Source organism: Hylobates moloch, unplaced genomic scaffold (assembly GCF_009828535.3).
Source record: "Hylobates moloch isolate HMO894 unplaced genomic scaffold, HMol_V3 SCAFFOLD_17, whole genome shotgun sequence".
Taxonomy (NCBI): domain Eukaryota; kingdom Metazoa; phylum Chordata; class Mammalia; order Primates; family Hylobatidae; genus Hylobates; species Hylobates moloch.
In genome coordinates, this window is record NW_026652292.1 from 17334114 (window position 1) to 17346420 (window position 12307).

General features: G+C 34.2%; 1 long non-coding RNA gene across 1 annotated transcript in view; it reads left to right on the forward strand.

Annotated features, from left to right (window-relative positions):
* The window catches only part of LOC131381736 (uncharacterized), a 155896-nt gene extending 145092 nt beyond the window's left edge, over positions 1 to 10804 (forward strand). Inside the window, exon 3 of the long non-coding RNA XR_009210636.1 lies at positions 10705 to 10804. This is a non-coding gene — a long non-coding RNA (uncharacterized LOC131381736). The remainder of the gene's footprint in view (positions 1 to 10704) is intronic.
* Positions 10805 to 12307: the final 1503 nt, after the last annotated feature.

The following is a 12307-nucleotide window of genomic DNA, read 5'->3' on the forward strand; positions in this document are numbered from 1 at the left end:
TAACTTGCTTTTGGCTTTACTGGCTCATAGATGGAAGGGACTTGCCTTGTTTCAGATGAGATACTGGACTGTGGACTTTTGAGTTGATGCTAAAATTAGTTAAGACTTTGGGGGACTGTTGGGAAGGCATAATTGGTTTTGAAATGTAAGGACATGATATTTGGCAGGGGCCAGTGACAGAATGATATGGTTTGGCTGTGTTTCCACTCAAATCTCATCCTGAATTGTAGCTGCATAATTCCCACATTTTGTGGGAGGGTCCTGGTGAGAGATAATTGATTTAAGGTGGCATTTTCCCCCATACTATTCTCGTGGCAGTGAATAAGTCTCATGAGATTGATGGTTTTATAAGGGGTTTCCCTTTTTGCTTGTTTTTCATTCTCTCGTCTGCCTCCATGTAAGCTGTGACTTTTCTTTCTGCCATGATTGTGAGGTCTCCCCAGCCATGCAAACTGTGAGTCCCTTAAACCTCATTTTCTTCATAAATTATCCATTCTCAGGTTTGTCTTTATTAGCAGCATGAAAATGGACTAATACACCTAGGGGCCAACCTAGGCTTCTGTAAGCAAGTCAAAAAAACTCTTTATGATGATTATATTTTAGCATTGAAGATATGCAATAAGAAATTCTCTATGCGGTGATGTAAAGAACATATAACATTATAAATTTTTGAAACCGTTTTGTTATGATTCTTTCTGATAGGATCATTAACTGCTTTATTTTTTTTTAATTTAGAAGAAAAAAATATTACAAAAATTTCCACAGCTCACCAAAAAGTGCAAGATCGAAAATTTCATTTGCTTTAGAACTAAATTGTAAGGTGAAATTTAATACTATATATGTGTGTGTGTGTGTGTGTGTGTGTGTGTGTGTGTGTGTGTGTACTGGATATTTTTTCTTATTTATCTGTTTCTCCTCCTTACTATGCATAATATATAAAGTTGCTTATCTTTGAGAGAGGTATCTCCTGTTTTTATTGTGGCATCATACACATAAAGACAGAAAGCAAGTTAACAATAAAATATTTAATGAGAGGAACCTACCTTCAGAATGGTGCTAAAAATGAGCACTACAGACACATAGCTTGTTTCAGCTCTATTCTTTGTTTTTCTTGGATATTCGCACTATACTTACTTTTTCATCATTGCAGCAAACCTCCTCAAGACATTTAGAAGTGATTCAAAATATAAATATATTCAGGAATCAAAGCATTAATCTCTTGAGAACATCAAATTAAATGTAAAAATGCCATATCAGTATTGCAATATACTTGTTTAATGGATATGGTGGAAGTGAGGAGTAGAAGTTTATTATTCAAACTCACTCTGATTAAGTTTGAGTAAGAGAATTATATGACATTAAAAATATTTTATGCATTCATTCATTTACTCATTTGTTTAATTGTTCATTATTCATTTAACTACTGACTAGGGACCTTTTCTACAGACTAGGCACACTTTTTTTTTTTTAAATAAAAGTTACAGGAAGAAAACAGACATTTACTTTTCTTTCTAACAGAAATTTGGACTTGTTCCAGAACCATTTGTGTTTTTTTAGGTAACATTCTTTAGAAATACTTGTTATCTTTGACATTGTTATTTGCAGTGCTAACATATGAAAATAGAAGAGAGAAATGAAAAGATATATCTAAAATCCAGGGATACTTACATCTTCCTTACAAGAGAATAACAAGCTTAACTTTTATTTTGTTGATGAATTCTAATAATGAGGAAAGACGAGGGAAGTGAAAACCAAGAGCAATGTTGACACTTCACAAATTCCAAGTTATTGCCTGAAGGGCTTTTGTGTCTTGCCTTCTTATAAAAGTGTTGTGAAAGTAAGTTCCATGGTGTCATGCAGGAGAAGTTCCCAGATGACCCAAACTCTTCTTCTCTTTCCTGCTTGTAATTCTCAAGAACAATTGTAGAATATGCTGGGAATGGAATACTCTGAGATAAAGAGAAACTGGCTGGAACAGCCCAGGCTGCTCTGTTTCCATCTCTCCTAGAACAGCAGAACTTGCAATGCTTTAGCCCAGAGTGTCAAGTCACCCCTGGAAATAAAACACAGAGCAGAACATACTTTCAGAGTCTCTTCAGTTGCTGTGTGACCTGGGGTGTGTGCAGATTAGACTCCACTGTCCTAGGCAACTTTCCTGAGCCCTGCTGGACTGGCTCACTGTGAATCCTAGACTTCTGTTATCCATTGCTGCCTATCTGTAAGTAATAACTTACTGTGTGGGTGTTCTCTGTCACTGGACTTATGCAGGTGAATTGATATACGTGCACAGTATTAGGAAGAAGTTTCGAGTCCTCTCCTGGGATTGATACTGGTCCACATGGAAACTGCTTTATATATTATATATTCTGAGGTTAGGAAAGTCATACTGACATGGTTTATTTAATTGCATAACATGTAAACTTGGAATAAACTCATTCTGTTTGAGGATTTAAACTCATATGGTATTTTATTATTTACTTTTTCATCACTTGAGCCCTTAGTTGTTCTATAACCAAAAGACAAAATTTCTCAGTCCTGTAGAATGGATTGTTTCTAAATGCAGAGGAGGCTTGGCATGGTGGCTCATGCCTGTAATCCCAGCACTTTGGGAGGCCGAGGCAGGTGGATCACGTAAGGTCAAGAGTTTGAGACCAGCCTGGCCAACATGATGAAACCTGGTATCTACTGAAAATACAAAAATTAGCTGGAGGTGGTAGTGCACCTGTAGTCCCAGCTATTCGGGAGGCTGAGGCTGGAGAATTGCTTGAACTCGGGAAGCAGAGGTTGCAGTGAGCTGAGACCGTGCCACTGCACTCCAGCCTGGGCAACAGAGTGAGACTCCTTCTCAAAACAAAACAAACAAAAAACCAAAACCATAAAGAAATACATACATAAGGAAAACTAAATAAATAAATGAAGAGGAGTATTAAAATCAAATCTGAATTATACTTGATGCTATTCCAAATAAGGGGAGATGTGAAATCTGAGCCAACTATTAGTGTGGTGTCTCATTCATGCTTGGTTCCTAGGTTTCAAAATGACAAGTTCACTTTTGCCTAATATCATGCTGTGCTGAACATGCCCTCCCTTCGAAATGCCCTGGCCTTTTGTTAGACATAGATCATCAAATTCAACCCCTTCCCATATCAATTTGCCTTGATTTAGGTGACACAATTCTCTTTAACAAGTCTTTAATTTCCAAAAGCGTCAGATTTCTGAGATCCATCTGCATTTTGATAACCTATATCCCAAACCGTAAGATCTGTATTGCCTATGTCTTTGAAAGAGCCATTATCAATAAGCCACTAAACACTAAAGATTCTGCTTGTTTTTTATTTGACGTTATTTGTTTGTTTGTGTGACGTTATCTTTACCTAACTAAAGAGGTGTTTCAGTTTATTCTTATGGACACAGAAAGCACAGACTGCTTCAAGTGATAGGATGATTCCACATTTGAGTATAAAAAGGCTGGTGGCCGGGCGTGGTGGCTCACGCTTGTAATCCCAGCACTTTGGGAGGCCGAGGCGGGTGGATCACAAGGTCAGGAGATCAAGACCACGGTGAAATCCCGTCTCTACTAAAAATACAAAAAATTAGCCGGGCGTGGTGGCGGGCGCCTGTAGTCCCAGCTACTTGGGAGGCTGAGGCAGGAGAATGGCATGAACCCGGGAGGCAGAGCTTGCAGTGAGCCGAGATTGCGCCACTGCAGTCCAGCCTGGGCGACAGACGAGACTCCGTCTCAAAAAAAAAAAAAAAAAAAAAAAAAAGGCTGGCATGCTAACTGACCCCTCAGCAGACATATCTTTGACAATCTTGATGTTACTCTGTAAAACATGTTCCTAAAGATCACATGTGACTGAAAAGAGTAATACCCTCTCAAAAGAATAAAATAATTTTTAAAATTGTTTTCATATTTCTATTTGTATATAATATATATTTATTATTAAAAAATAACAATGGCACTTTACAGTTAACAAAATTACCACGTCCTATTTTCTAAGCAAACTTCTTCACATGAGATCTACCAAATGTAGTTTAAATAAACATAATTTTTAAAAGTAAAATAATCTTCCAAAATTTATGTGACTTTATCAAGATGCTGCAGTCACAAAGTAGTAGTGTGAACTAGAACACAAGTTTTCTGTAATTTAAAGTTGATGTGAAAGAAGTCTCGTTAAAAATACAAGTAAAATACATAAAAAAATACAGTAAGGTCTACATGTATCATTGCTAGCAATTGGCCATTTATTCAGTGTCTTTGAGGACATCGTGCCTTTTAGTGCTAAACGGGATCACAAGAAAAGATTGAGTGATGCTGAAGAATTCCTACCCATAACTAGGATGCACCCAAATCATCAGGACAAATAATTGTCATTAGGTATAGGCCAAATATTCAGGCTTTTGTCAGACTCATGGTTATAAGAGGCTGAGCTATTAAAAACATCTATTTCTTTTACACAAAATATTACAATCTTTGAAAAATTAAATAATATGTATTAAGTATATTTCACACTCTAAGATGTTTTCTAAATTTATGCAAAATAAAATAAACAGATACTAATAAAGTGATTATGGGACTATACTTTGTTATTGTAAAATAGGTCTCAATTAAGATTGTTCTTCTATGTCTTTGCTGAGTAAACATGAGAAATACCTATTGCAGGTGAAGCAATGACAAAGAAGGCCTCTCACAAAAATTTAACTAATTTTTAAAACAGAATTGAAAAATGACTGTGCATCAGGCACAGTTTGTATATTCTAGTAGTTTACACATTGCTTCTCTATCTATAGCTATATAAGAGTTCATATATTCTAAGAGTTCACATAAGCCTTTAAATCTGAAATGCAACAATGAGACATGAAAGTGATATTTTTTTAGAAGTCCATTCATTTGGTATGTTCTAGCATTATTTACACAGTCGTATATTTCACAGGTGAAGTTAAAGCAGTTAGCTAAGATTAGTTATGCATTCACATTCGTGCATTTTTAATGAAGACAAGCGCTTTGGAAAATGCAAATTTATGCAAATAACATTCAAACTGAAGAATTGTGAAATATTTTCCTTATTGGCTTTTATGTCTTATTGTGGCCCTATTCTAAGAAATTAAGAAAGAAGACTATTCTGTGGTTTCCTTTAATTAGCAGAAGTTTTAAATAATTCTTTGTTGTTTTTAAAAAGAAGCTTTCTTATCTGTGTTTATTCTGTTAACTTCTCAGTCAGTTATAATCTTGATTTTCCATTTTTCTCTCTCTTCTCATTTTGTCAAAAGTACATCCTTTGGGATAGGCCCTATTTAACTTTATGAAAACCCTAAAAAATATTTATAAATTTCCAACACATATATTACTTTAATGCTACCATTTATACATTTGGTCACTCAGTTCTAAACTCTCCTTTCGAGTGTTTGTTAGATTAAATAAAATTATGATTATGTTTTATTAAAAGAAAAGAACAAGAATGGACTAGTGAGAAGTATGAGGTGAAGAAGCAACTAAAATATGACTTTTTATAGAAATACAAATCTTTGTAAATTTTAATCACCATAGTGGCTAAAATAAAGCTGTATAGTACAATACAGTTTTTTCACATAGAAAAAATACATTACAACCCCTAAATGTTTATTGAAAGAAGAATCAATGGGGAGGAAGTCCTCTGGAAATTCTTGCAGAGCAAGAAATTCCAAAAATATTCTCTTCCACGAAACTTGAAAGAAAGGCAAAAACCATAGTAAACAAATTTTTAGAACTCAAAAATTAAGTTTAAGAATTTTAGGAGTGTTTATTCAAAGGAAAAAAAATCTGTCTGAATCTTGGAAACAATGGTGAGCTCTATGGTGTTCTAACTTGCACTTTTAGTTCCCTTTCTCCCAGCAAAGCATAGCCTTAAAAAACAACAGTGTAGGCCAGGTGCGGTGGCTCATGCCTGTAATCCCAGCACTTTGAGAGGCCAAAAGTGGCAGGCGGATCACAAGGTCAGGAGATCAAGACCATCCTGGCTAACACAGTGAAACCCCATCTCTACTAGAAAAACAAAAAACAAAACAAAACAAAACAAAAAAATTAGCCGGGCATGGCGGTGTGCACCTGTAGTCCCAGCTACCCAGGAGGCTGAGGCAGGAGGATGGTGTGAACCCGAGAGGCAGAGCTTGCAGTGAGCCGAGATCGTGCCACTGCACCCCAGCCTGGGCGACAGAGAGAGACTCTGTCTCAAACAAAAACAAAAACAAAAACAACAACAACTACTACAACAAACAGTGTAACAAATTTGATAGCTGTAAAGCAGTAGCTTAACAGCTGTTGAAAAGGACAGAATTTCAACCACTCATAAACCTCAGCCCCAGAATTGTCATTATTTGACCTGGAAGCTCACTGAAAGTCTTTGAGTTTCTCTTTATTGCACCTGAGTCAGAAATCAATCTATGTGGACAGTGTTATCCAGAAGGTGTGTTTGTCAAAAAAAAAAAAAAAAAGACGAAAGAAAAAATAGCTTAATTATTTAACACTGCAGCTTCCTAAGGTGCCATTTCCACATGAAGCTGATAAGGGACTTATCTGAAAATGTAAAAGGGAAAACTGGGAAATGAGAGGACAAGAGAGAGCTTCAAAAATCTCTAATATATTCTGAGAGTCTAGAAGTCATGCACATCTACAGAGCTGAAAAATCCCCAAGAATGACCTAAGAAGGCCTTTTCACCTCTGGCTGAATTTAAGCCTTTTTATCTCAATAAATTTTTTATCTAAAGGTTTTAAAACACCTGTTGAAATGGTGAAAGTATGCTCTGACACACACAGAGAATTCTTCACCAAATACTAACTGCTATTTGACCTGCTGGTTTCAAGCATTTAAGGGACTGTCTGTGTAATCATTAAATTAATATCAAGCTAATTAAGCAAAGACTTCAGTGACTGCACACAACAAAACGTACTGATTTTATAGTAGTCCAGAAAAGTCATTAAATAATCAGAAACCACCACCATGACCACAACAACAAACAGCAGCAATGACAAACCGTGGGGAGAAGGAGTTCCTTCCGCAGGTTTTCATATTATATTAATTTAGTAGATGAAAAAGTAATTGTGGTTTTCTGCCATCAGAAGTAGTGACAAAAATTGCAATTACTTTAGCACCAACCAAATACTTAAAATGTCTAGTTTTCAACAAAACACTTTGTTTTGACAATTCAGTAGGATACACAAAGAATCCGGAAAGTATGGCTCATACACAGGAAAAACAGTCAATAGGAACTACTCCTAATTAGGTGCTGACATTGGACTTACGAGACAAAGACCTAAACAGCTATTAAAGATGTGTTTAAAAACCAGAAGAAATTATATCTAAAAAATTAAAAGAAGTAATAAGAACTATGTTTCACCAATAAAGAATATAAATAAAGGGAGAGAAACGATTTTGTATAAAGTACTAAATGGAAAGTCTAATGTTTAAATTCTGAAGTTTAAAGATGAAGTAACTGACATGAAAAATTCACTATAGTGGCTTAACAGAAGATTTAAACACAGCAGAAAGAATCCCCAAATAAGAAGAGAGATCAATTGAGATTATCCAGTTGGAGAAACAGAAAGAAGCAAGAATGAAATGAAAAGAAAACTCTCAGTGAGTTGTGTGACACCGTGAAGCTTACTAACATCCACTGAAAAGAGAAAAAGGGCAGGAAAATAGTTGAAAAAGTATAGCTGAAAGTTTTTCAATTTCATTAAAAAACTTTCATCTACATCTAAAAAGCTTAATTAACTGAAGAGGATAAAGTTGAAGAGACATTGGCCTAGACACAACAAAAATGAGACTCTCAGAAATGTGATTCTCGGAAGTAGTAAGACAGAAAAATAACTTGTATGAATTTTCTCTCAATAAATCTGTTATTTAAAAAAGAACCAATGAATGTGTACAAGATGAATGAATGATGAACCAATAAATGTGGATATGTACAAGAGTCATAAAAATAGAAAACTTAAAGAAAAAGGGAAGGAAAATTACTCATGAAAATTGTACACATTAATGATATTTTTTAGTGAGTAGATCAATCAAAGAATTACCAAAGCATTAATCAGTTCACTTGATATTCAAGAATTTCTGAATTTTCTCTAGTTTACTTTGACTTTCTGGAGGCATTTATTTAATTTACTCTTGAATAATATCTTACTCAATTAGGTACTTCCATGGGTTCCTTGAAGATTGCTCAGAAAGAGGCAAAAAGGAATGAAAAGCGAGTAACATGTTTAGAAATAAATGGACAGAAAATGTATTTCTTTTAGAAAAGTGGACTAAAAATGGAAAAATGCATCGAGCTTCAAGAATTTTTTTCTATTACCTTATGGTATGCTATTTTTCATGGTAAAAAGGTTTTGAATTAGGCTCCAATATCATAAATGGCAAGAGATCCTCTGTCAGAAGTACTCGGGAGCTTTACAACATGGAAATGGACTATAAACATAATATTTGGAAAATAGTTGCTTTCTTCCAAATGGGACAAAAATACATCTATCTTTTAAAGACACACTGCATTAGAAGTTCTCACATTTTAATTTGAGAAAATTTCCTTTTACAACTATATATTCTGGTAGCCTCGAGGCACAAAAACGAGAGGCTCTTCTACATATTGAATAAATGGCCAATTCTTAAGACATCTTTGACAATTCAGTGGGCATGCACAATGAAAACTGTATTGCAAATCTTTTTTGGACAATTTCATTTCCATGAAAAATAGAATGAAGTTATACCTTTGTTCAGTGTTACTGTGAACACTAAAATCCTGGGCATGGAGGCTACAATGACATTACAGAAATAGACAGTGACTCAAGACCAGACAATTTTAACATCAGACCCCAGTGAGTCTAAAAACCCATGGATGAAAATAAAATTATAAGTATATGTATTTCTTAAATGTATGTATTTTAAGTAGCAAAGTCTTTCCAGAATATTAAATTGACTTGACATCTAAATATACATTTTTAGAAGGACCAAAAAGCTGATTACTTTCTACCCGTTGGAAAAATGTATATCCTTTTAAAAACAATCCATATATTTTCTGATGTTGATTTTTTCTCCATTAGAGGATGATTTTGAGGCCTTTTCTCAAGAAGATGTTTTTAATTAACCATTTGGGCTACATTAGCTAAGGTAAAATTCATACCCACCATTCAAGAGCTTTATGAGTTAGATCTTTATGCATAGCAAGTCACCCAAGTGTAACGTCTCTGTCATTGGAGGTATTTTGCAGCATGGCTAATACACCAAGATTAAATTTATTAACGAATCCAGGACTCGCTATGGTGCCTTTTCGGGAAAAAGGTGACAGAAATAAATGTAATCACTGAAAATGTTATTAACAATGTATATGAGTAGATATATACATTTTTAACGTTTATATGTTGAGTACTTAAAATTAATATGAATAATTCTGATTTGTTCATTACAAGATCTTACTCTTGCTTCCAAAAAATTATCTCTGCTTCAGTTTTTTCATATGTAAAAGAAGAATATTAAGATAAGTAATTCATAATGTTATCTTATTAATTGCACTGAAAGTTCATTAAAGGTCTGTATTCTTATCTGGAAAATAGAACACAAACATACATTTTCATACACAATTTGAAAAGAATCACAGGTCTCAGTGTAAGAATTTGAGAACTATATGGTCTTTACAGCCTCTTTATGATAAATTTATATCATTCTAAGCACTCTACCATTGTATTCAGAACGCATAAATATCAACACACTTGTGGGTTCCCACATCCGTAAAGGTACATTATTATTTTGTTTGCATTGTGGCAGTCTTCCTGTAGGTTTTTTTCACTAATAATTTGAGAAAAAAGAATAGCTTCAGCAGTAAAGTCTTTCAGTTATGTAACTGAAACATCATTCCACTAGGTTCTAATATAGGAATACCTATACTTTTCTTTATCAAGTATTTCCTAGCTGTGTGATCTCAGATAAATTAATGTTATATATGTTATAAAAGAGTTGTTTTTTTATTAGTAAGCTAATGTGTGTGAAGCCCTTAATTTCTGTCAAATAGTAAGCACACTATAAATTTAACTATTATTTTATTATCTATTCTTTACAAATCAGTAATACGTATTGTACATGTATTAGTTTGTAGTCTTATAGTACAGTTTTCAGTGGCTAATAGTAGCCTTCACGAGGGGTTTTATTATTTTTATTTTTGTCTAGTTTTACTTGGGTTAGTAGTTGAATCAATGCCTGATTTGGGGCTGCCATACTTTTTAGACACAAAATTTCTAAGACTCTTAAATTACGTGTTTGTTTTGTATTTGTTCATACTTGTTCAATATATACATATTGAAAGTGGATTTCTATGAATTAACTCCAAAAAGCAATGAAAAATTTTAAATACAATCTGTCTCAAGAAATGGTCATGGCCAGTAATTTGTGAAATATGAAAAGGAAAGAGAATGGGAAACAGTTGTTTCCTTCCATGTAGTTTTTCCACTTATATATACACATGGTCTGAGTGACCACTAGATACTCACCACTGCTTCCCTACCTCTTTGCTCTGACAATCACCATTAATTACATATGAGATGATAATTAAATTTTTCCTTAAGATTTGGCTTTCTCTTACTCCAGCTTCATAAGCTAATACTACTGTGCTTCTAATGCAAGAAAAAGAAGCATCAGCATGCTAGTGTGCTTATATATTCTTTTTTTCTTTTTTTTTTTTTAGACGAAGTCTTGTTCTGTTGCCCTGCCTGAAGTATAGTGGTACAGTCATAGCTCACTGCATCTTCAAACTCCTGGATTCAAGCAATCTTATCACCTCAGCCTCACCACTAGCTAGGACTACAGGCATGCACCACCATGCCCAGCTAATTTTTAATTTTTGTAAAGACAAGTTCTCCCTATGTTGCCTAGGTTTATTTAGTCTCATACTAACATTTCACAGGTTACTTGGAAGTCATTTATTTAAATTTAAATAAGTACTACTTTAGTCATTTCTAGTCTTGGTACAGTTCTAATTGTTACAATGATGACCATCATATGAGATTGGTAGGCTGCTAATCATTTTACTTATCATGAACTATGATAATGGAAGTCAAGAAGACAGTGATAATCACAAACTTGGAGTGCCTGGCATTGTAACGGTCTAAAATTTACACCACATGGAAAGTAAATTAATATCCTGGAATGTACTAATTTTTGGTTTTGAAAAATGAAAGAATATAAGATATAAAGTAGCATGAAATTTGTCTCCCCGGTTTAAAAAATGCATTGACCTACAAAAATAGCTGCTTTATGTTAAAACATTATATGACACAACTGGTGCTGTGAAAATACTGACACATTTTTGTACAAAGTGAAGAGAAAATCTCATTTTGGAGTTGTACTTCTGCACACTGAGGATTTTTATGATATGATTTAAACTGTAATTGCTTAAATTAAATAAAACTTGACTTACTGAGAAAGTTCAATATATATAATTTGACACTTTACACTTCTTTGCAGGATCTCAAATCCATGCAAATTTCATGGGTAAGTGAGCAGTCTTAATCAAGAGTTGTTTAATTTGCCAGCAAAAAAATGACTAATCATTTTATTTTAGTGCGTTTTAGAGAGTAATTTTTTCCAGTAATGTGGCTCCTACATAAAATATTATTTATAGGATCTATTGAATGTCATATGCAACTTCCTCATCATTTAGAATACATGGAAAATGTGTTCATCCTTCAATAATTGCAGATTTCCTTTGATTTACTTATGTTAATTTAGAAAAGCAGATCAGTATTCAATAGATAATGTGAATTGATACTTTGTTCTCAAATAATATTATAAATTACTGAATTTTGACTCTCCACTTGGGGTGTCCCTGCCCCAAGCCAATGCCTGTGCTTATCAATCAGGTCTGACACATGTTATAAGCAAAGGAAAGGCTTCCCCATTTCCTGCCCCTTGAGTGAATGGCTATCTTCTGATGCACCACACACTAGCTTTTTGAGAGGAGTTCAGGAATCAAAGAGGAGGAGAAAAGGGAAGAGGAAAAAAGAGAAAGAAACTTTATATTTAAAATACCATCTAGAAGAACTATTTTCGATACCTTCCCGCTTCTGAAAAGAATACTTTTATTAATTCCTAAGGTACTTTTGCATGAACAGCAGTTCCTGACTTAAACTACCCTGAACTAGGATCCCTTAAATTTATGATGATTTTTATGAGCTTTAAGACGTCAGTGATGATGATCTAGTATCCCAGGAATACTCTAGGAAGCACTCTATTACCGCTTGTTATTTGGCACAAGTAATATGCAGTCAAATGTGTTTCACATGTGTTTC